Here is a 22,178-nt window from a genome sequence, read left to right as displayed (position 1 = left end):
GCACGGTGTCGTGCGCTAGGTGGTGACCCCGGCCATGGGGGGGGGAGGCAGCACAGTTAGGGAGTTTTAGAAAGTGACATATGTTGATGTTGGACATTCAGCTGATGCAAAAGGCGAAATAGGTCAAGTCCCAGGAAGAGGTGGACCAAAGCAAGCCATTTTTCTGTCACCCTATGTGTCATCAGGGGAAGGTGGGACAAAATCCTTGGAAACCCATGCATGGTTCATTTTAATGAAGGTTAGATCATCCACATTTTGGGTTGACAGACGGGTCCTTTTTTCTGTCAGGATTGATCCAGCTGCACTGAAGACTCTTTCCGATAGCACACTTGCAGCTGGGCAAGCGAGCTCCTGTAAGGCATATTGGGCCAATTCAGGCCAGGTGTCCAGTTTAGCGGCCCAATAGTCAAAGGGGAATGACCTGTGTGGGAGAACATCGATATGGGAGGAAAAGTAGTTTGTAACCATAGTTGACAACTGCTGTCTCCTGTCACTTTCCATCGATGCAGTATTACCAGTTGTGTGAGCGGTATTTGAAAAATCAGTCCACAACATTGTCATGAAACCCCTGTCTCCAACGCCACTTCTGCTGTGTGCACCACGAACACCTCTGCCAAGCTGCCCCCGGCCTGTACGGCTCGTGTGAGAACCATCACCGCTGCTGTGTGCTGGGAATGCCTCAAGCAACCGATTTACCAGAGTTGCTTGTTTATTAGCCAATATTAGGTCAAGGTTCTCCTGTGGCATGATGTTTTGTAATTTGCCTTTATAGCGTGGATCCAGGATGCTGGCCAACCAGTAGTCGTCATCGTTCATTATTTTGGCAATGCGGGGGTCCTTTTTTAGGATCTGCAAGGCATAATCTGACATGTGGGCCAATGTTCCCGGTGTCAATGATCCACTGCGAGTGCTGGGTGGAGGAGCACTTTCTGGCAAATCCACATCCCTCCAGTCACGCACAAACCCTGTACCAGACCTTGCCACGCCAACATTTTCACTTGCCCCACGAGATGCATCCTCCTCCCCTAAGTAATCATCCCCATCATCATCCTCCTCTTCTTCCTCCACCTCGTCCAGGAGAGGTCCCTGAGCAGACAATGGCTGAATGTCATCAAGGATTTCCTCCTCCTCTTCCTCCTCATCAACATTGGCTGCAGACGCCTGCTCCTTAAGGTGCGTCAAAGTTTGCATGAGCAGACGCATAAGTGGGATGCTCATGCTTAGGATGGTGTCGTCTGCGCTTACCAGCCGTGTGCATTCCTCAAAACACTGAAGGACTTTACAGAGGTCTTTCAGCTTCAACCACTGCACACCTGTCAACTCCATGTCTGCTCTCAAAGTGCCTGGCCGTGTATCCTCCCACAAATGCATTATGGCCTGCCTCTGCTCGCACAGCCGCTCCACCATGTGCAGGGTGGAGTTCCACCTTGTTGCAATGTCGATAATGAGGCGGTGGTTGGGAAGGTGGAGCAATCGCTGCAGCTTCTGCATACGAACGGAGTGTACAGGCGACCGGCGGATGTGCGCGCACAGTCTTCGCACCTTCTGGAGCAGGGCTGTTAACTCCGGATAATTTTTGAGGAAGCACTGCACCACCAGGTTCAAGGTGTGAGCCAAGCAAGGTATGTGGCTGAGTTTTGAAAGGGCTATGGCTGCCACAAAATTACGGCCGTTATCACTAACTACCTTGCCTGCCTCAAGATGTACACTGCCCAGCCATGACTCAGTTTGTCGCTGAAAGTACTCGGCCAGCACCTCGGCGGTGTGTCTGTCGCCCAAACACATCATCTGCAACACAGCCTGCTGACGCTTTCCACTAGCTGCTCGATAGGGGGACACATCGTGTGCAACAGTGGCAGCTGCAGATGGAGTGCTCGTACGACTGCGCTCTGTGGACGAGCTTTCGCTTCTGGAGGAGGAGGAGGAGGGTCGAACGCCTACAGCCAACTGTTTCCTATACCGTGGGCTAGGCAGCACTGTCCCACCACCGCTGTCCCCTGTGGACCCTGCATCCACCACATTAACCCAGTGCGCAGTGATGGACACGTAACGGCCCTGGCCATGCCGACTGGACCATGCATCAGTTGTGAGGTGCACCTTTCCGCTCACTGACTGCTTGAGTGCATGGACAATGCAGTCTTTCACATGATGGTGGAGGGCTGGGATGGCTTTGCGAGAGAAGTGGCGACTGGGTAGGTCATAGCGTGGTACTGCATAGGCCATGAGTTCGCGGAAAGCTGTGCTTTCCACCAACCGAAAGGGCATCATCTCAAACGAGATTAGTTTGGCAATGTGGGCGTTCAAACCCAGTGTACGCGGATGAGAGACTGAGTACTTTCTTGACCTACTCATAGTGTCTGGGAGGGTGAGCTGGACTTGAGAGCTGCATATGGTGGAAGTAGCGGTGGACAGGGCGGACTGAGAGAGGGTTGATGATGGTGATGGAGTTGGTGTTCTTTCTGATGGCCTAGAATCAGTCTTTCGTTGATATAACAGTGGGATTCCCTGACTGCTGTGGCCTTGCAACGACACCTCAACATTTGCTGCTGTGCTAACCGGTGGGCTTACAGTGGGGGAAACAATGTAGCGTTGCTGACTACCTTCGTTGTGATCAGTTGCACATGTGGCACTTGAGGTTTGGTGTTGTGTCCACGCTTGCAAGTGCATGCTGGTTAAATGTCTAAGCATGCAACTGGTATTCAAATTTTTCTGATTTTTCCCTCGGCTAAAGGTCTTTGCGCACTTCTTACAGATAACCTTGGCCTGATCATGAGGATTTTGTTCAAAAAAGTGCCACACTGCACTCTTCCTACTTTGGCAGACATTTTGCGGCCTAGCACGCTGTGATCTTTTGACCCTCTGGACAAGCTGTCCAGCAACTATTTTGATGTTTGGAACCTGTCTTTGGAGTGCTCCGGGCCTGCCAGATAACAGCTGTTGCGATGTCGATGTCTGCTGTGGATGCTCCTCATCTGAGCTATTGGAAGCAGCACCCTCTTCCCCCAATGGATGCCAATCTGGGTCAACAACTGGGTCATCCATCACCTCCTCTTCTATGTCATGTGCACCTTCCTCTGTGTCACCGTGTATGGTGGTATAGTGTGCGGGAAGGGGCACCTGAGTCTCATCAGGGTCAGAATCTGGCTCTGTACACTGCGAGGACAATGTAGTGCTCTGAGTGAATGTACCAGCAGAATCATCCATCAGCAGCTGTGCATCAGTGCACTCCATGTCAGATTCATCTTGGCCTGGGTAATTCACCATTTGACTTGATAATCCAGGCATGGTATGTGAAAACAGCTCCATGGAGTAATCAGTATTATGGCCTGCATCATCCTTCAATCTTGGTTGGGGTGAAGGACACAAGGAAAGGTGTGGTTCATGAACATGAGCCTCCAATGACGACTCAGTGCTTTTACTTTTTACAACTGAAGAAGAGGAGGCGATAGAGCTGGAGGCTGAGTCAGCAATGTAAGACAAAACTTTTTCCTGATGCTCTGGCTTTAAAAGCGGTTTGCCAACTCCTAGAAAACTAAGCGTTCGAGGCCTTATGTAGCCAGACGATGACGCAGGCTCAACACCTCCTGCATTCGGTCCTATTTTGCTCTTGCCACTACCATCAGATCCACCACCAACACCATCATTACCAGCTGCCAACCCCCGCCCAATTCCACGGCCTCTTCCACCAGCCTTCCTCATTTTTGGTAGAAATGTAGACAAAATCCAACAAACTATATAGTAATGTAAAACAAGGTACAAGGTGTCTATAGGACAGGGGAGATTTTGAATTTCTGCAGACACTTGTGGACACTGGACACTTTTGGATTGTGTGAGGCCCACTGATATCTGAGCGCTATGTGACAGGCTCGATGGCACATCTGTGACCAAAGTGACTAGAGGATAAGGGAGATTTTGAATCTCTGCACACACTTTTGGACACTGGACACTTTTGGATTGTGTGAGGCCCAATGAATATCTGAGCGCTATGTGACAGGCTCGATAGCACAGCTGTGACCTAAGTGACTAGAGGATAAGGGAGATTTTGAATCTCTGCACACACTTTTGGACACTGGACACTTTTGGATTGTGTGAGGCCCAATGAATATATGAGCGCTATGTGACAGGCTCGATGGCACAGCTGTGACCAAAGTGACTAGAGGATAAGGGAGATTTTGAATCTCTGCACACACTTTTGGACACTGGACACTTTTGGATTGTGTGAGGCCCAATGAATATCTGAGCGCTATGTGACAGGCTCGATGGCACAGCTGTGACCTAAGTGACTAGAGGATAAGGGAGATTTTGAATCTCTGCACACACTTTTGGACACTGGACACTTTTGGATTGTGTGAGGCCCACTGATATCTGAGCGCTATGTCACAGGCTCGATGGCACAGCTGTGACAAAAGTGACTAGAGGATAAGGGAGATTGGATTGCTTTTAAAAAAGCAGTTTGCAGAGCAGTGGGTAAACAGCAATGCCAGCCTGTCAGGAAGCCTTAAAAGGCAGCCCAACAACCAACACCACTGATACACCACAATATAGCCTCCCCTTGCACTGCACACACAGTGACTGGTGTGTTGTGCAGGCCAAATTGCTAGCAGCAGAAGCAGTTTTTTTTTTCTTCTCAGCAGGACAAAAAAAAAAAAAATTGGGATTGCTTTTAAAAAAGCAGTTTGCGGAGCAGTGGGTAAACAGCAATGCCAGCCTGTCAGGAAGCCTTAGAAGGCAGCCCAACAACCAACACCACTGATACACCACTATATAGCCTCCCCTTGCACTGCACACACAGTGACTGGTGTGTTGTGCAGGCCAAATCGCTAGCAGCAGAAGCAGTTTTTTTGTCTTCTTCCCTGCCTAACGCTCTCCCTACAGAATCAGCAACCTCTCCCTATACTGAGATCGGCAGAAGTAAGATGGCGGTCGGCGTGCACGCCCTTTTATACCCCCTGTGACGCCCACCAAAGCAAGCCAATCACTTGCATGCCCTTCTGAAAGATGGTGGTGACCCCTGCCTATGTCATCACGTTGCCCACAGTGTCCGTGGATCCTGATTGGCTGAAAAAGAGCGCAAAACAAACTTTTGAAACGCGACTTTGGGTCGGGTTTCGTTTCATGAAACCCGACTTTGCCAAAAGTCGGCGACTTTGAATTTTTTCGACCCGTTTCGCTCAACTCTACTCATAACTAGTAACTTGTATCAGTGCAGCACTGACAGTGATAAGGCATTGCTATAATAATAATTTTTATTTATATAGCGCCAACACATTCCGCAGCACTTTATAATTAAGCAGGGACATGTACAGACAATAAATTCAATACAAGTTAAGACAATTTAAACAGTGACATTAGCAGTGAGGTCCCTGCTTGCAAGCTTACAATCTACAAGGATATGGGGGGACACAGTAGGTGAAAAGTGCTTGTTATTTCAGGTCTGGCAATTATAATAAATAGGTATTTTCATATAAAGCTGCATGATCCGGTCATCAGCCCGTGTGTTTAAGTGCAATAGTCAAGTATCAAGTGCAGTTATCGTATGCATGGAGGGTATGGACACAGATGAATAGTAGGGTGCAGATTCAGAATAATATTTGGAAGGAGGGAACAGGGCAAAATTAGTTTACTGAGTAATTGATGTGGTAGGCTTGTTTGAAGAGATGGGTTTTCAAAGCGCGCTTGAATAGGTCGGGGCTAGGCATCAGTCTGATCGTCTGAGGAAGTGCATTCCAGAGAGCTGGCGCAGCACGAGAGAAGTCTTGGAGACGGAGGTGCGAGGTTCTGATTACGGGGGATGTTAGTCTTAGGTCATTTTTAGAACTGAGGGCATGTGTATGGCGATAGACAGAAATGAGAGAGGAGATATAAGGCGGTGCAGAACTGTGGAGAGCTTTGTGGGTGAGAGATGAGTTTATACTGGATCCTGTAGCGAATAGGTAGCCAGTGTAATGACTGGCACAAGATGGAGGCATCAGTGAAGCGGCTGGACAGAAATATGACCCTGACTGCCACATTCAAGATGGATTGGAGAGGAGAAAGTTTGGTAAGAGGGAGACCGATCAGAAGAGAGTTGCAGTAGTCCAGACGAGAATGAATAAGAGCAACAGTAAGAGTCTTAGCAGTTTCAAAGGTGAGAAAAGGTCGGATTCTGGAGATGTTTTTAAGATGCAGGTGACAAGAGCGAGTGAGAGATCGGATATAGGGAGTAAAGGAACGTTCTGTGTCAAATATGACCCCAAGACAGCGGGCATGCTGCTTGGGAGTTATGGTTGAATCCTACAGGGTTATTTCGATGTTAGGTAGAGATTAGTAGAGGGGAGAAACACAAGAAGTTCAGTTTTGGAGAGATTTAGTTTCAGATAGAGGGAGGACATGATGTTAGAGACAGCAGACAGACAATCCTTGGTATTTTGAATTAGGGTAGGGGTGATATCAGGGGAAAAAATGTATAATTGGGTGTCATCAGCATAGAGATGATACTGGAACCCAAATCTGCTGATTGTTTGTCCAAAAGGGGCAGTGTATAGAGTGAAGAGGAGGGGGGCTAGGACTGAGCCCTGTGGGACCCCGATAGTACGGGGACAAGGAGAGAAAGAGGAGCCAGCAAAAGATACAGTGAAGGAGTGGTCAGAGAGGTAGGAGGAGAACCAGGAGAGGGCTGTGTCTTTGAGGCCTATAGAGTGGAGCATAGTGAGGAGGAGCTGGTGATCCACAGTGTCAAATGCGGCAGAGAGATCCAGGAGAATCAGCAGGGAGCAATAACCTTTCGATTTAGCTGTTAATAGATCATTAGAGACTTTAGTGAGGGCAGTTTCAGTGGAGTGTAAATAGCGGAAACCAGATTGTAAGGGGTCGAGAAGAGAGTTATCCGAGAGATAGCGGATAAGACGGGAGTGGACCAAGCGTTCCAGGAGTTTAGAGATGAAGGAAAGGTTAGAGACAGGTCTGTAGCTAGCAGTGCAGTTCTGGTCCAGGGTTGGCATGTTTAAATGAGGAGGGAAATATACCTGAAGAAAGAGAGAGGTTAAATATTTTAGTCAGGTGAGTGGTGACCACTGGAGAGAGAGACTGCAGGAGATGTGAAGGAATGGGATCACTGTTGCAAGTTGTAGGCCGAGCAGAAGCGAGGAGCTTGGAAACGTCTTCTTCTGAAACAGGCTCATTGATGCTTAGTGAGCTTAAGGTGCGGCCGGGAAGGGGATCCAGGCACTGAGGAGATTGGGCTGAGATATCCTGATGGATGTGGTTGATTTTTTCTAGCACACTTTTTAACTGCAACCATAGCTGTGAAAGTCAAAGTTCCATTGTGGGACCAAGTAAAAAAGTTAAAAAAAAAAAAGTTACAAAATATTTGTAAAAACATTTTTTTTTAAATTACAAAATAATAAATAAAATAACATATATTGTACCCTAAAATAAATATTGTTATTGAAACAAAACTAATAAAACAAATATACATATTTGGCTTTGATATGTTTAGAATGACCTGACATCTAAAACTGTACCAATAGTTGATCCCTTCAGTGAACATAGTAAAAAAGAAGCAAATTAAAAAAGAGGCAAAAAAAAATATTCTTTTTCACTATGCTGCCAAACAAAGAATGTAAAAAAATGAGATATAAAAATAGGATAGCTGAAAATGTTATCTTGTCCAGCAAAAAAACAAGCCGCCATACAGCTCCATCAGCGTAAAAATAAAAAATAATATTTTTTTCTATAAAATAATTTTTATTGTGTACAAGCACCAAAATAGAAAAATATGTAAATGTGGTATCGCTGTAATTGTACTGTCCTGAAGAATAACGGTGCTTTATCAATTTTGCCACACACAGAGCAGCATAACAATTACTGAATTACTGGTGTTTCTTCATTCTGCCTTCCAAATATAAGAATAGAAAACCATCAAAAAATGTCATTTCCCCAAAATGGTACAAATAAACATGTCAAATCATACGCAAAAAACAAGCCCTCAAGTACAGAAATATGGAACAATTAAAGCTCCAAAATATGTGGATGCAAAAGCATGTTTTTGCAAAAAAGCATCTTTTAGTGTGTGATGGCAGCCAAACAAAGAAAAACTATATAAATCTGTTATTGCTATAACCACACTGACCTAAAAAAATAAAGTAATTTAATCACTTATACTACAGGAGGAACAGCATAAAAAATAAATAAAACCAATTCTTCACCTGATTTGTTAATTCTGCCTCCCAAAGATCGGAGTAATAATCGGCTCACATTTATCTTGTCCTCTGTTCTGAGCTCTTACACTGGGGGTTCCGTGTAAACTCTGAAATACATGATTCAAATAGAACCCCCGAAGGAAGATTCCTTATAAGGCGGCAGATGGAGGCACTGTGGACGCGTCTGGCCTATGATCCAGCGGTGTCCATTTTATCAGGTGATCATGAAAGTGCAGATGGCCACCGTTTTGTACACCTCTGAAAATAAGGACACCTTTGAACAGCGGTCAGACAGAGCTCAGAGTAAGATTTAGATGGAAAATAGCGGGCCAGATAAATGTGATCCCAAACATTATGTAAAATATTCCCAATAAAAAGCTTCAATTCAATCCACAAAAAAAGGCAAGTCGCTACTCAGGTCTGTCACCTGTTATGGAAATATAGGGCGCTTCCATCTAACTGGTAGTGCAACGGCTCTGGAAAAGCACTATGGCCAAAAGGAATCCAACAAATTCTGTACTCCCAAATCAAAATGCCCCCCTTCCTTCTGAGCCTCACAATGTGTCTAAACCATCCACATTTTGGCATATCTGTAGAAATGCTAAAGAGCCAGCTAAATTTAAGAGTTCATGTCTCCAAAACATGAGCTGGGCATAACATACTGAGCACTACAACATACAGGGCACTGCATACAGTGCAATCCATGCATGTGCTGTGGCTGTCTAACAGCTGCCAATCATGCAGCTGCGGGGACGCAAACATATTAGTCGAGCACGCTTGAGATAGTAAGATAACACCTGAGTGTGCTTGGATATCACTGGTGTCCTATATTTGTTTTCACATATAGGAGAATATAGGCCAATCTCTGAATTTGCTTTAGAGCTCAAAGTGTGCTACACTCTGAATACATATAGCAGTAACCATCAGGGCCGGCCCGAGAGATTACGGCGCCCTATGCGAAACTATTTTGTTGCGCCCCTACTATTCTTGGCAGTAGATGAAAACTTGGGATATAAATTTAGGAGCAAAATAAACCACAACAACAATGATTAATTAACTCTCTCCTAACTCTTTAATCTTCTAATAAGTTGTATAGGACAAATATATACAAAGTAATCAATAACACAAAACAAAAACGACCATAGGTAATTAAAATTTTTGTTTCCTTGCCTTTTTTTTTTTTAAAAGGATGACACTAAGTCACCGAGATTAATTTGTTTAGCAACTTCAGATTCTATCGAAATTGTTGCCAACCCAACCAACCTCTCTTGCGTCATATTTGCCCTTAAATATGTTTTAATTAGGTTTAGTTTTGAGAAGCTTCTCTCTCCTGAGGCCACGGACACAGGCAGAGTCAAAAGAATTCTTAGAGACACCACCAGGTTGGGGACACTTTCTTTCAAGTCAGATTTAAGCAAAAGTTCAAGAACGTCTTTTGGTGATGAATCTTCTGGAACACGTCTTGACATTGCCTGCAGTTCACCACATAGCTCTATGGCATCGATGTCTTATATGTACACTTTTCTTTCCATCCCTAAAACTCTTTGCCTTTTGAAAAGATTTTTTATAATTTTTTTTCTATTTTTTCTCTGGCACCCCCTTTGGGTCGGCGCCCTAGGCGGCCGCCTAGTTCGCCTATACGTTCGGGCCGACCCTGGTAACCATGATAATGTACATTATATGAGTTTTACAGCTCACTGGGTGAATGTTTTCAGCAGTAGTGATGCACCACTGTATCTGGAACAGGTTGTGAGTCCCCAGCAACTGGCAGCTACACCTATTTCAAAACCCAGGCAGCAGTTATAAAACTCCTGCTGTACCCCTTCTGGATCATATTAAAGTGGCACAACTCCATTCCCAATAGCCACAGAGCACAACATAATTTTTCTCCACACACCACACACTTTTTTTCTACTCATGAACGTTAAAGTGCTGCCAAGCATTTTTTTAAGCTTTAATGTCAAGTGTAGAAAAACCATATGAGGACAAGCTGCTGCTGTACATCAAGCAACAACTCACCTTCTAGCTGGATCCCCATGAACAGCAATTGGCGATACTGATGCATTATGGCTGTGTTATTGTCAGTGAAAGTAACTCATGGTTCATGTGCTAAATTTTATAGTGCAACATTTCTTCCACAAATACTGTACACATATTTGAGAAAGGTGATGGCTAGAGTTGAGCGAAACGGGTCGGTGAAATTAAAAAAACGCCAACTTTAGCTAAAGTCGGGTTTCGCCGATCGAAACCCGACCATAGTGTGAGGTCAGCCATGAGGTCGCCGAGCGCCAAAGTCGCGTTTCAAATAATGCTTCCAGCGCCTTTTCTCAGCCAATGAAGGTGGACGCACACTGTGGGCAACGCGATGACATGGGCAGCGGCCACCACCATCTTAGAGAAGGGCATTGAAGTGATTGGCTGGCTTTGTGTGGCGTCACAGCGGGTATAAAAGGCCGTGACCGCTGACCACCATCTTACTTCTGCAGATCTTAGAATAGGGAGAGGTGCTGCTGCTGATGATTCTGAATAGGGAGAGCGTTAGGCAGGGAAGAAGGAAAAAAAAATAGCTTCTGTTGATAGAGTTTTTCACTGTACAGTTAGTGTGCAGTGAAAGGGGAGGATTTTTGTTGTGTGCAGCAGCACTGGTGATGATTAGGCTGCCTTTTAAGGCTACCTGATAGCTGCATTGCTGTGTGCACACTGCTGTTCTTACCGAGCGTTCATTTTTTCACACACCGTATAGCGGTGTACACTCCTCACACACTACCGTGTACCGGCTGGTATCAGGGACAAATAGAAGCTATCTGGGTGTGACTCTGGAAAAATAAGCTGAGGAGATTTTCCATTTTTCCAGACCTACACTTTATAGAGCTATCCACTTTTCAAACAGTTTCGTATATCTGCTGTTTGATTGCGGTCAAAACTAGACAGAGACAGCGTGTGTCACTCCGTATACAAATAGACGGAGATTGACAAATTTCCATACAGACACCGTATAGCGGTGTACACTCCTCACACACTACCGTGTACCGGCTGGTATCATGGACAAATACAAGCTGTGTGTGACTCTGGAAAAACAAGCCGAGGAGATTTTCCATTTTTCCAGACCTACACCTTAGAGAGCTGTCCGCTTTTCAAACAGTTTCGTATATCTGCTGTTTGACAACGGTCAAAACTAGACAGAGACAGCGTGTGTCACTCCGTATACAAATAGACAGATTGACAATTTTCTATACAGACACCGTATAGAGCTGTCCGATTCTCAAACAGTATTGTATATCTGCCGTTCGCATTACAGTCACATCTATACAGAGTCAGCATGTGTGGGTGACACTACATAAACACATATAAGGATATTGTTAGTTACACAAAAAATGCATACAGCTGTACACTTCTGATACAGTTCTGCATATCTGCTTGTTGGATTACGGTCAAATACATACTGGGAGAGCGTCTGTGATTAACAAAATATATACGTAGAATTAATTTTTGTAATACACCTTACACAGCTGGACGCTCCTCATACAGTACCATCTCTCTGCTGGTATTTTTGGTACATTTTCCCAAACATGAGGAGGTATGGTGAAAGAGTCCGCGGACGTGAGCAGGGGGGCGCAGCTCGTACTGATGGTGGTGGTGCATCGGCTGGTTCTGGCAAAAGCACAATAGCAGCTAAGGCAGGAGGTGTTGGGCCTGCGTCATCGTCTGGCCCAAGAAAGCCTGTAAGGTTCCCTTCTCTTGGAGTAGGAAAACCGCTTTTAAAGCCGGAGCATCAGGAACAGGTTTTGGCGTACATTGCGGAAACAGCCACCAACTCTATTGCCTCCTCTTCTGAACGTTCAAAACCTGCAAGCACAGAGCCATCAGTGCAGAGTTCTGGTCAGGAAAAACACCTTTCCTTGTTTCCTTCACCCCCACCAAAAGTTAAGGATGCGGCAGCCCACACTTCAGATTACTCTATGGAGCTCTTTTCACATACCATGCCTGGGTTATCCAGTCAAATCCTGAATTCCCCAGTCCAAGATGAATCTGACATGGAGTGCACTGATGCACAGCCACTGCTAGATGATTCTGCTGGTTCATTGACCCAGAGAACTACATTGCCCTCGCAGTCTACTGAGCCAGAAACTGACCCTGATGAAACTCAGGTGCCCCTTCCCGCATACTGTACTATACCACCTTATACGGTGACACAGAGGAAGGTAAAGAGGAAGGTGCAGATGACTTTGAAGAGGAGGTGATGGATGACCCAGTTCTTGACCCGGATTGGCATCCATTGGGGGAGGAGGGTGGCGCTGGCAATAGTTCAGATAAGGAGAAGGATCCGCAGCATGCACTGACATCGCAGGAGTGGTTATCTGGCAGGCCTGTAGCTGTCCAAAAACGTGGACCAAAAGCTAAAAGAGTTGCAGGACAGCTTGGCCAGACGGCCAACTTAGCACAGCGTGCAAGGCCAGAAAATGTATACCATAGTAGGAAGAGTGCAGTGTGGCACTTTGTCCAAAATCCTACTGATGAGGCAAATGTTGCCTGTAAGAAGTGCGGAAGGACCTTTAGCCAACGTAAACAACTCAGAAATTTGAATACCAGTTGCATGCTTAGACATTTAATCAACATGCACTTGCAAACGTGGATGGACTTCAAAACCTCAGGTACCACATGTGCACCTGCTGCGACTGAAGGTAGCCAGCAACGCTCCATCGCTTCCCCCACTGCAAGACCACCGCCACCGTTAAGCACACCACCAGCACTTAATGTGGAGGTGTCGTCGCAAGGCCAAACCACTCAGGGAATCACAATGGTTTTGCAACACAACACTGAATCTAGGCCATCACCACCAATACCATCACCAACCCCCTCTCACTCCATCCGGTCCACTGCTACTTCCCCCATATGCAGCTCTCCAGTCCAGCTGTCACGCCGTTCTGTCTTTGTCTGCTTGTCGGCATGAAAATGCATGTTTTTTGCTTTAACCCCTTACTCCTTTCCCCCTAATTGAGCTGGGATACTGCTGGCTTTTACCTGTAATGGAGCCTGCCCAGTTCCCTGCTCTGCTGCATAGCTGCACATGTGTTGTTAAGGCTTTGCTCTGCTGCTTGACCATCCGCATGTGCGGTCCCTAGTTGCCGCTGTGGAAGCTGACCGTGGGTTGCGAGGTCATTTGCAGCTGGTGCATGACTTTCCACACGTGTCTTGGCTGTCAGCCATTGCCAGGTGCTCTCGGCTGCAGTTCCTGCACTGACTCCTGTAATGGTTTCTGTGTGTGTTTACGGCATGTGCAGCCACACCTTCCCTGCTTTTATCAGGGTAGTGTGTGTACTTGAAATGCTGTCCCCAGCCAATTGCTGAGGGGCAGCTCCTTTATAACCTTACCCTGCCCTATGGGCGGGGCCTTAGCTACTCACAACTCACAAAGCTCCTGGACTTTGCCATGTGTGTCTCGTGTCTGTGGACCTCGTCTGTCTCGGTTATGGTACCAAATTCCCTGCCTTGATTCCTGCTTTGTCCTGTTCCCTCGCCCTGCCTCGGAGGCGGTATATCCGGGCCTGAATCCCTGACCCTGTCTAAATTCGCCCTGGCCTGGAGGCGGTGTATCCAGGCTTGAATCATTGCTCCTTTACCTATCCTGTACCTACCATGTCTGAACTGTCTGCTGTGTTATGTTTCTGGAATCCCTCTGTGTTTGGAGCCCTGCACCCAGTGACTCTGAGACTCTTGTAACCGGTGTTCCTGCTGAGCATCTACTTTGCTGTGCTCTGGCTACCATGCGGTGCTAGCTCCATGCAGGCCCAGCAATCCTGCGGTGTTAGCACCATCACGCTTGAGTTCCTTCCTAGGTCCAAACTAGGAGAACCTAGAGATAATATTGGCTAACAAACAAGCAACTCTGGTAAACCGTTTATTTGAGGCTTTCCCAGCACACAACAGCTGTGCTGGTTCTCCCACGAGCCGTAGTGGGCACAATGGAAGAGGTGTTCGTGGTGCACACAGCCGAAGTGGCGTTGGAGACAGGGGTTTAATGACCATGTTGTGGAATGATTTCTCAAGTACCGCTCACACGACTGCTAATACTGCATCGATTAAAAGTGACAGGAGACAGCAGTTGTCAACTATGGTAACAAACTACTTCTCCCATATCGATGTTCTTCCTCACAGGTCATTCCCCTTTGACTATTGGGTCTCTATACTGGACACCTGGCCTGAATTGGCACACTATGCCTTACAGGAGCTCGCTTGCCCTGCTGCTAGTGTGTTATCTGAAAGAGTCTTCAATGCTGCTGGATCAATCCTGACAGAAAAAGGGATCTGTCTGTTGACCCAAAATGTTGATGATCTAACCTTTATTAAAATGAACCATGCATGGGTTTCAAAGGATTTTGTCCCACCTTCCCCTTATGACACATAGGTTGCCAGAAAACTGCCTCGCTTTTGTCGTCCTCTTCCTCAGACTTGCCCAATTTCGCCATTTGCAGCAGCTGAATGTCCAGCCTACACATCAACATATGCCATTTTTTTAACCTCCCTAACTGGGCTGCCCACCCCCCAGGGCTGGGGTCAACACCTGGCACACCCGGGCAAGTGCCGTTGCTCTGAACAGGTGGATGGGCCCACTGATGGCCGACGGCACTGGCACAGGGCCTTTCATAGTACAATACAGTGTCTCTGATGGTGGGGGGGCCCACTCGCTGTCAGACACACCAGCATACTATGAGGGGTCCTGTGCCAGTACCGTCGACTATGAGTGTGCCCCCCTGCTTGGTCATGGCCACAGCTCTTGCAAGCTGCACTACTTACCTCTCCCTGCTCCACCGCTGTGTAGTCTGGGCAGTTAAATCCTTCACAGGGATGGCCACTCGAAATTTGGTGTATTGATTGATGATGGTTAAGATGTAGCTATGGCCTGTCCTGCTGGCCTCCACCTTCAGATGATCAATGGCTACCATTTGTAATGCACATCAACTTGCAAGTGGATGCAGTGGTGCTTTTGTGATCACCTTTCACAGTTGTGATAGTTACAGACGTGTGACATTCCTGCCAGCATTTTTCAATGTCTTCTCTCATGCCAATCCAATAGAATCGCCTACGGCCTGTGACTTCTGTCTTTTGCACTCCAAAATGACCAGACACATCATGATAGGCAGTGAGGACCATGTCTACATCTCTCCCTGTGATCACAATTTGATGGAGACAAGTAACGGTGATGTGATCCACGCTACTGCGATAAAGCAATCCTTTCTTCACAAAGAACCGTTTTCGCTGTCTCCACAGACACAGTATTTGAGGGTCTGCATCGCCCCTGCAACATCTACCGGGAGGTTTTCCCAAATTTCTGCTAACACTCAACTTTCTGTCTGTACTTGTATCCATGTAGTTTCCAGTAGCGCAGAGTCTGGACTGGCTTACTGAGATTGAAATATAAACGAAGATTTAAAAGTACCACAACACTGTATACTGTTGTACGCTTCAAATACGTTTCCCTTTTTCTACTTTTTAAATTCTGGTGTAATATATAGTGAGCCTGTGAGTGTCTGTGTCTGACTCCGGAAGTATAGATGGAAATTTACAATTACCCCTAGACGGGATGCACCTGGTATGTGCTGATACAGTACCTTTGTTAAAAATTTGTTATTACGGTATCATCCATTGGGAGTGAGCGTGTGTGGTTTACGCCTTCTATATATACGGTGAATCGGAGATACCAATTTTTACCCTTTTCTCGATACAGCTTGTATCTTGTTATACAGTACCTTTGTTCGACATTTAGTATTACGGTCAAGTCCATACTGAGTAGGCGTCTTACAGTGACTATGGGACTATGTATATGGAGATTTCAATTGTACCCAATAATATATATACTTGTTATCGTGTTATCCAGTACCTTTTCTACACCATTTTTTATTATGGTCAAACCCAGAGTGAGTGAGGGTCTGAGGGTGACTCGGGAAATATATACCGAGATTTCAAGTTTGGCCAACACTATATACAGCTGTATACTTCTGATACAGTAACCTTTTTTGCTATTTAGATTCTGGTGTAATCCATAATGAGCCTGTGAACGTCTGTCTGTTGCTCCGGAAATATATTTGGAGATTTAAGATTACCCCAACACTGTATACAGCTGTACGCTTGTGTTACATTACCCATTTACAGCTTTTCATATTCTTGTGTAATCCATACTGGGCCTGAGAGCGTTTGTGTCTGCCTCCTGAAATATATTTGGAGATTCCTAATGTTTACACTATACTATATATACCTTGTATCTGGTGATACTGTACCCTTTTTCAACTTTTTATTTTATTGTGTACTCCATACTGAGCCTGTGAGCATCTGTGTATGACTCATGAAATATATACGGAGATTTACTGTTATCCCTAGACTGTATAGAGCTGTACGCTTCTGATACAGTACCATATATCTGCTGGTATTTTGGGTCATTTTCCAAAACATGAGGAAGTATGGTGGAAGAGGACGCGGATGTGGGCATGGGGGGCCACCTGGTACTGATGGTGGTGCATCTGCTGGTAGTGCCAAAAACACAATAGCAGCTAAGGCAGGAGGTGTTGAGCCTGTGTCATGGTGTAGCTCTGGAAGGCCTGTAAGGCTCCCTTTTCTGGGAGTAGGTAGACTGCTTTTAAAGCCAGAACATCAGGAACTGTTTTTGGCTTACATTGCTGAAACAGCCTCCAACTCTATCGCCTCCTCTTCTGAAGTCTAAAAACATGCAAGCACTGAGTCATCAGTGCAGGCTTCTGGTCAGGAGTAACCCCTTTCCTTGTGTCCTTCACCCACACCAAAAGTGAAGGATGCGGCAGCACACACTTCAGATTACTCCATGGAGCTCTTTTCACATACCATGCCTGGGTTAATTAAAAATGGGGCCCATCATATACTGGGGGATTCCAAATGGGGGACATCAGACACTGGAGCAGCATTCATGGGGCTCATTATACACTGGAGCATTAGAAATGGAGCCCTTTATATGTTGAGCATTATTAAGGCCCATCATACACTGGACCATCATCCATGAGGCCCATCATACACTGGAGCATTCCAGATGGGGGACATCAGACACTGGAGCAGCATTTACAGGGTCCATTATACACTGGAGCATTAGAAATGGAGCCCATTATATATGGAGCATTATTTGGGCCCATAAGACACTGGAGCATCATCCATGGGTCCCATCATATACTGGAGCATTCTAAATGGGGCAGATCAGACACTGGAGCAGCATCTATGGGGCACATTATACACTGGAGCATTACAAATGGGGCCCATTATATATGGAGCATTATTTGGGCCCACACACTGGAGCATCGTCCATGGGGACCATCATATACTGTAGCATTATGTGGAGCTCATCATATACTGTATGGAACATTATATATGACCAATTAGTCTGTATGGAGAAATATATGGGGCTCATTATTCTGTATGGCGCACAATGTGGTGGCCATCATACTGTATGGAGTAATATACTGTCCTTTTTTTGAGCTATTGCACAATTTAAAATAGATCAGTTATGTCATGTAAGCAGTGAAGTATTTGTCATTGTACTATACCTATATTTCTGTGCCGTGTTGGAGCATCATGAGTTGTGGTATGTGTTAAAGGGGCGCGCTGACACTCTTTGGCCCGAGGCACACAAAAACCTGGAGCCAGCCCTACCCCCCCACAACTTTAGCCAAATAATCCCCAGTTTTCAATGCGTATCTATTATTATGAAGTAAATTAAGGGTGACAAGCTTCAGTTATAAGAATTGATGCTTTTGGCATTGAAATGGGCACTGTAGGTGTTTTTACTGTCCTCCACTCCCTGCCGACTTTGTTTCCCCATTGACTTGCATTGGGTTTCCTGTTTAAGTTGGCCTACGACTTTTCGCTATAGTCGGCCGATTTCGTTCGACCCGACTTTTGCGAAAGTCGGGTTTCATGAAACCCGACTAGACCCTCAAAAAGGCAAAGTCGCTAATCTGTAGTGATGGCTATTAAAGTATCAGCCTATTTCAATGGATATTATTTGGTAAAGCATGCCCTTTCGGCTTTGAAAAAAAAGTGGGCTGCCACATCAAAATCTGGTTTGTGACATTACAACCCATTTACTTTCAATGCTATAAATGTTGAAGATTTTGTATAAACAATGTAAAGCGGTGATGGACTGCATAATGTAGTAAAACTGTGGTTTATTTGGAGATCCAATATTGGCAGCTAATGAGGGATGAATGTGGAATCATCAATGTAATCTCGCTAATATTTCTTATGCAAAAAACACTCACAAACATGCAAGAAAGGATGTAGGAAAATCAATTTTCTCCTTTTCAGTGCCACCTGTGTCTTTTATGGGCCCTCAAGGTCCATGTCACATGCTACATGATTTGTAGAAGGAGTAAGAGGAGGTCGATCATCATCTAGTGGATCTGGAAAGAATTGGCACATGTATAGATTTTATTATTTAAAATAGTGAAAACACTTTTGTAAATTTGTAAAAAAAAAATTGCTTTTGTGCCCATTTTCCGAGACCTGTAACAAATTAATTTTTTGGAATACAGGAATTTGTACGGGCTTATTTTTTTGTTCCCTGAGCTGACATTTTTACTGATACTACTTAGGTAAGATACAATGTTTTAATTTCCTCTTATTGCATTTATTGCAATATTACTGGAGCCAAAAAGAATTCTGGTATTTTGATTTATTTTTTGTTACACCGCTTACTAATTGGATAAATTTATTTTAAATTTTGATACAATAGTTTTTTACAAATTCAGCAATACCAAATGAATGTATTTTTTTTACTGTTCTATTTTTAATGGGGCAAAATTTGAACTTTTATAGGCTTTTCATTTTTAAACTTTTTTTTTTAGTTTTTACTGTATTTAATATTACCTTTAAGCGACTTGAAGCTGTGATCTTCTGATCCATTGTTCTATACATGCTAAAGCACTGCTATGTATGCCTAAAATCACAATCCCCTATGAACACCCACTAAACACAAATGTGCAGCTGTTATGGCAACCCACCAGTGCTTCGCGATCACGTCATGGGCATGCCGATGGACAACCTGGTAGGACGCTCTCCCTTCCAGCACGTGTTGAAAAAAACTGCTGTAAGAAATTGACAGCAGTGCTTCACAGGTTAACAGCAGAGAGCTGTTAGAGGTACATGATGGATGCTTATGGAGCGCCCCACAGGGTCTTAGGTTACTCTGTACTGGGCCAGTCAGGTTCTTTAAAGTGGATGTCACAGTGGCAGTGACCCAGTCTGTGGCCCTGGGCGTCCAGTAAAAATAGAGGATAATGTGGCGATTGGTTGTGAGTGACGCTACCCATGGTGTTCGGCAATGGATGGCTGACGCTGCAGTTTTGGTCCACTGGGGCAGCAAAGATGATTCAGCTCCCCACGGGTAGAGCAGGGCCCCAGGGCAAATATATTTGATTGTTCAGATGGTGGGGAACGTTGGGGTGCAGAGAATAAGTTAAGGACACAAAGAAGTGCAGTTTTCTTTACGTTTTACTTGAAAGTAGTTGCAATCTGGGGTACCACATACAGATGGATTGATTCCGGCGCGCCTGGAGACATTCAGGGGATCCACCCTGCCAGGTGGGGTTGGGGACCTTACTTCGGCGCTCTCTTTTTGGGTCCCTGCTGCTTGTAGCTAAGCTGCGGCCCTCTCCTGCATGATGATTGCTAACCTATATGGCAGACAGCGTGAGCCTATATCTCGGGCACTGTCTTGTTCACTGTCAGCCCCGGGCTCTTAGTCTGCTGCTGTGCCTTCAGGTGTTCAGTGTGCCCCAGGAACTTGCAATCCCCTGCACTCCAGATTCGGCTGTCAGGGCGTACAGCTCCTGCCCAGCCAAGGACTCTGGCATCCCTTTTTTTTATCAGCGCTTCGCTCTGGGGTCAGCTATGCGCAATTTTAGTTCCCCTGAGCCCTTGTCTCTGCTACTGTCCCTTCCCTCTCCACAAACCAACTCCAACTGTCCCTAACTGTCTTGTCATGCACCCCAACTGCTCCTGTCTCCATGACAACTCTCTTGTTTACTCTCTCAGCTGTCTTCTTACTGACTCACTAACCCCACCTGCTGGCCAGAAATTATAAGGAAGCTCCCCTTTCTGGCCTGCAGCAGGAACCATCATGCACACTGTGTTACCTGGCATGGGGACCCTCCTCCTGCTTCCAGGCATGACATCACCACTTAGAGGGAGGCAATATCACTGTGGCAACCGGACTCTGGGGTGACACACTTAAATCAGCCATCATCTGCAAAGCAAAATGTGGTATTGGCTTGCCAGGACACATCAAAGGAAAAGACATGATTTAAATCAGCCATCATCTGCAAGGAAAGATGGGGGCTCGGCATGCGAGCCTGCATCAAAGGCAGGGACACAATTTTTTACGTACATATATGTCAAAGGTCGTGAATGGATTAAAGACTTTTTGAACACTGTCTTATAAAAAGTTTGTGCTTTATCCATTAACATCATCTTGTCTATGATATTTAAACATACTGTTGTATAAAATGCTGCTTATTAAAGAGTGGGTTAAATCTACAATGCACCTTTTTAGAATTTAAAGATATACATGGTTCTTTGTACTTTGAAGACTGTAGAATACCTTCCAAGCAAACCCCTCACTTCCCTTTGGTCTCCCTCATTATTGATTTATAGCCAGTATATATACAGGGAATTCAATCTTGGGAAGCTTGTAATTGCTTGTAAAATACATTCTGGGGAGAGGAGATGTAAAACCTTGATAACCCTAAGAGCTTACATTTTACATGGAAAAAAGAAGGACCCTGACTATAGGCGCTTACAATTTAAGGGCCCGTCACACTAAGCGAGATCGCTAGCGATATCACTAAAGCGTCACCGATTTTGTGACGCAGCAGCGATATTGCTAGCGATATCGCTATGTGTGATACTTACCTCCAACCGGCTCCCCCGCTGGTTATCGCTGATCGCGCAAAAACGTCTTGGGCCGTTTCTCGTCGGCCGCTTCCTGCTGGCACCGATGAGCGACGCGTGGATGTGGGCGGGAGGACGTCTTCATCACCGGCGCGTCTGACAGGTAAGTAACGCCCGCCGACCGCTGCTATGTCGCTGGTGAGATTTGCCTGTTTGGCAGCTCACTAGCGACCATTTAGCAATGCACCAGCGATCCTGACTGGGTCGTATCGTTGTCGAGATCGCTGGTGCATCGCTAAATGTGACGGTACCTTAACAGTTGAGGGAGAGAAGACCCTGCTGACAATAAAAGCTTACACTCTACAGAAGAGAGAAATTTACCTAGTGACTCTGGAGATGGAATATGAGTTTGCCTTGCAAACTGTGCTCCACTGGGAACCGCTGATTTCTGATGGCCCAGGTACTGACCACCACTCTACAAGGTTTGATAATATGTAAGATGTTATAGCTGCAGGGCATTATGGGGAAGCCCACTTGGCAATGCAAAATGCTGTTTGCTTGCTCTCTAATGCTTTAGCAATGCATTTTTTTAAGAGCTGCAAATCAAGTATGAAAATATTTAATATCGCTTGAAACCACCAATTACAAGAAATTTAAAGTAAACTATATCCTCCCTCGATCATTCGGCTCACCTTTACTATCAATCCGATATATTATTTCATAAGTACAAAATGCTTATATTCTAATCATTATCTACTGATTATGAAAGCTAACAAAAAGCTAACATGATAATGAACGCTAACAAAACGTGAAAGGTAAAAAAATTGACAGTGCAATGAATAGTTTCTTTGCTCTCTATCTGCCTTATTAAAGCAATGATTTTTTTTGGCTAGGTAATCTTTACACTTTTCATGGTTTGAAAAATTAATTTGTTGTCATCTGGCCATACTTCCACTCCTCTGTCTTTGCACCTACTGTATTTAAACAGCTATTTAAAGAAGTCACTTAAACAGAATGTTATGAATTATGTATGAACATGTTGGATTCTGAGTTCACTGACAATGATTGGCTGGCTAAGCATGAAATCTATTA

This window comes from Dendrobates tinctorius, unplaced genomic scaffold, assembly GCF_039654945.1.
Source record: "Dendrobates tinctorius isolate UK_male_01 unplaced genomic scaffold, ASM3965494v1 ptg000043l, whole genome shotgun sequence".
Taxonomy (NCBI): Eukaryota; Metazoa; Chordata; class Amphibia; order Anura; family Dendrobatidae; genus Dendrobates; species Dendrobates tinctorius.
This window is presented reverse-complemented; position numbering follows the sequence as displayed.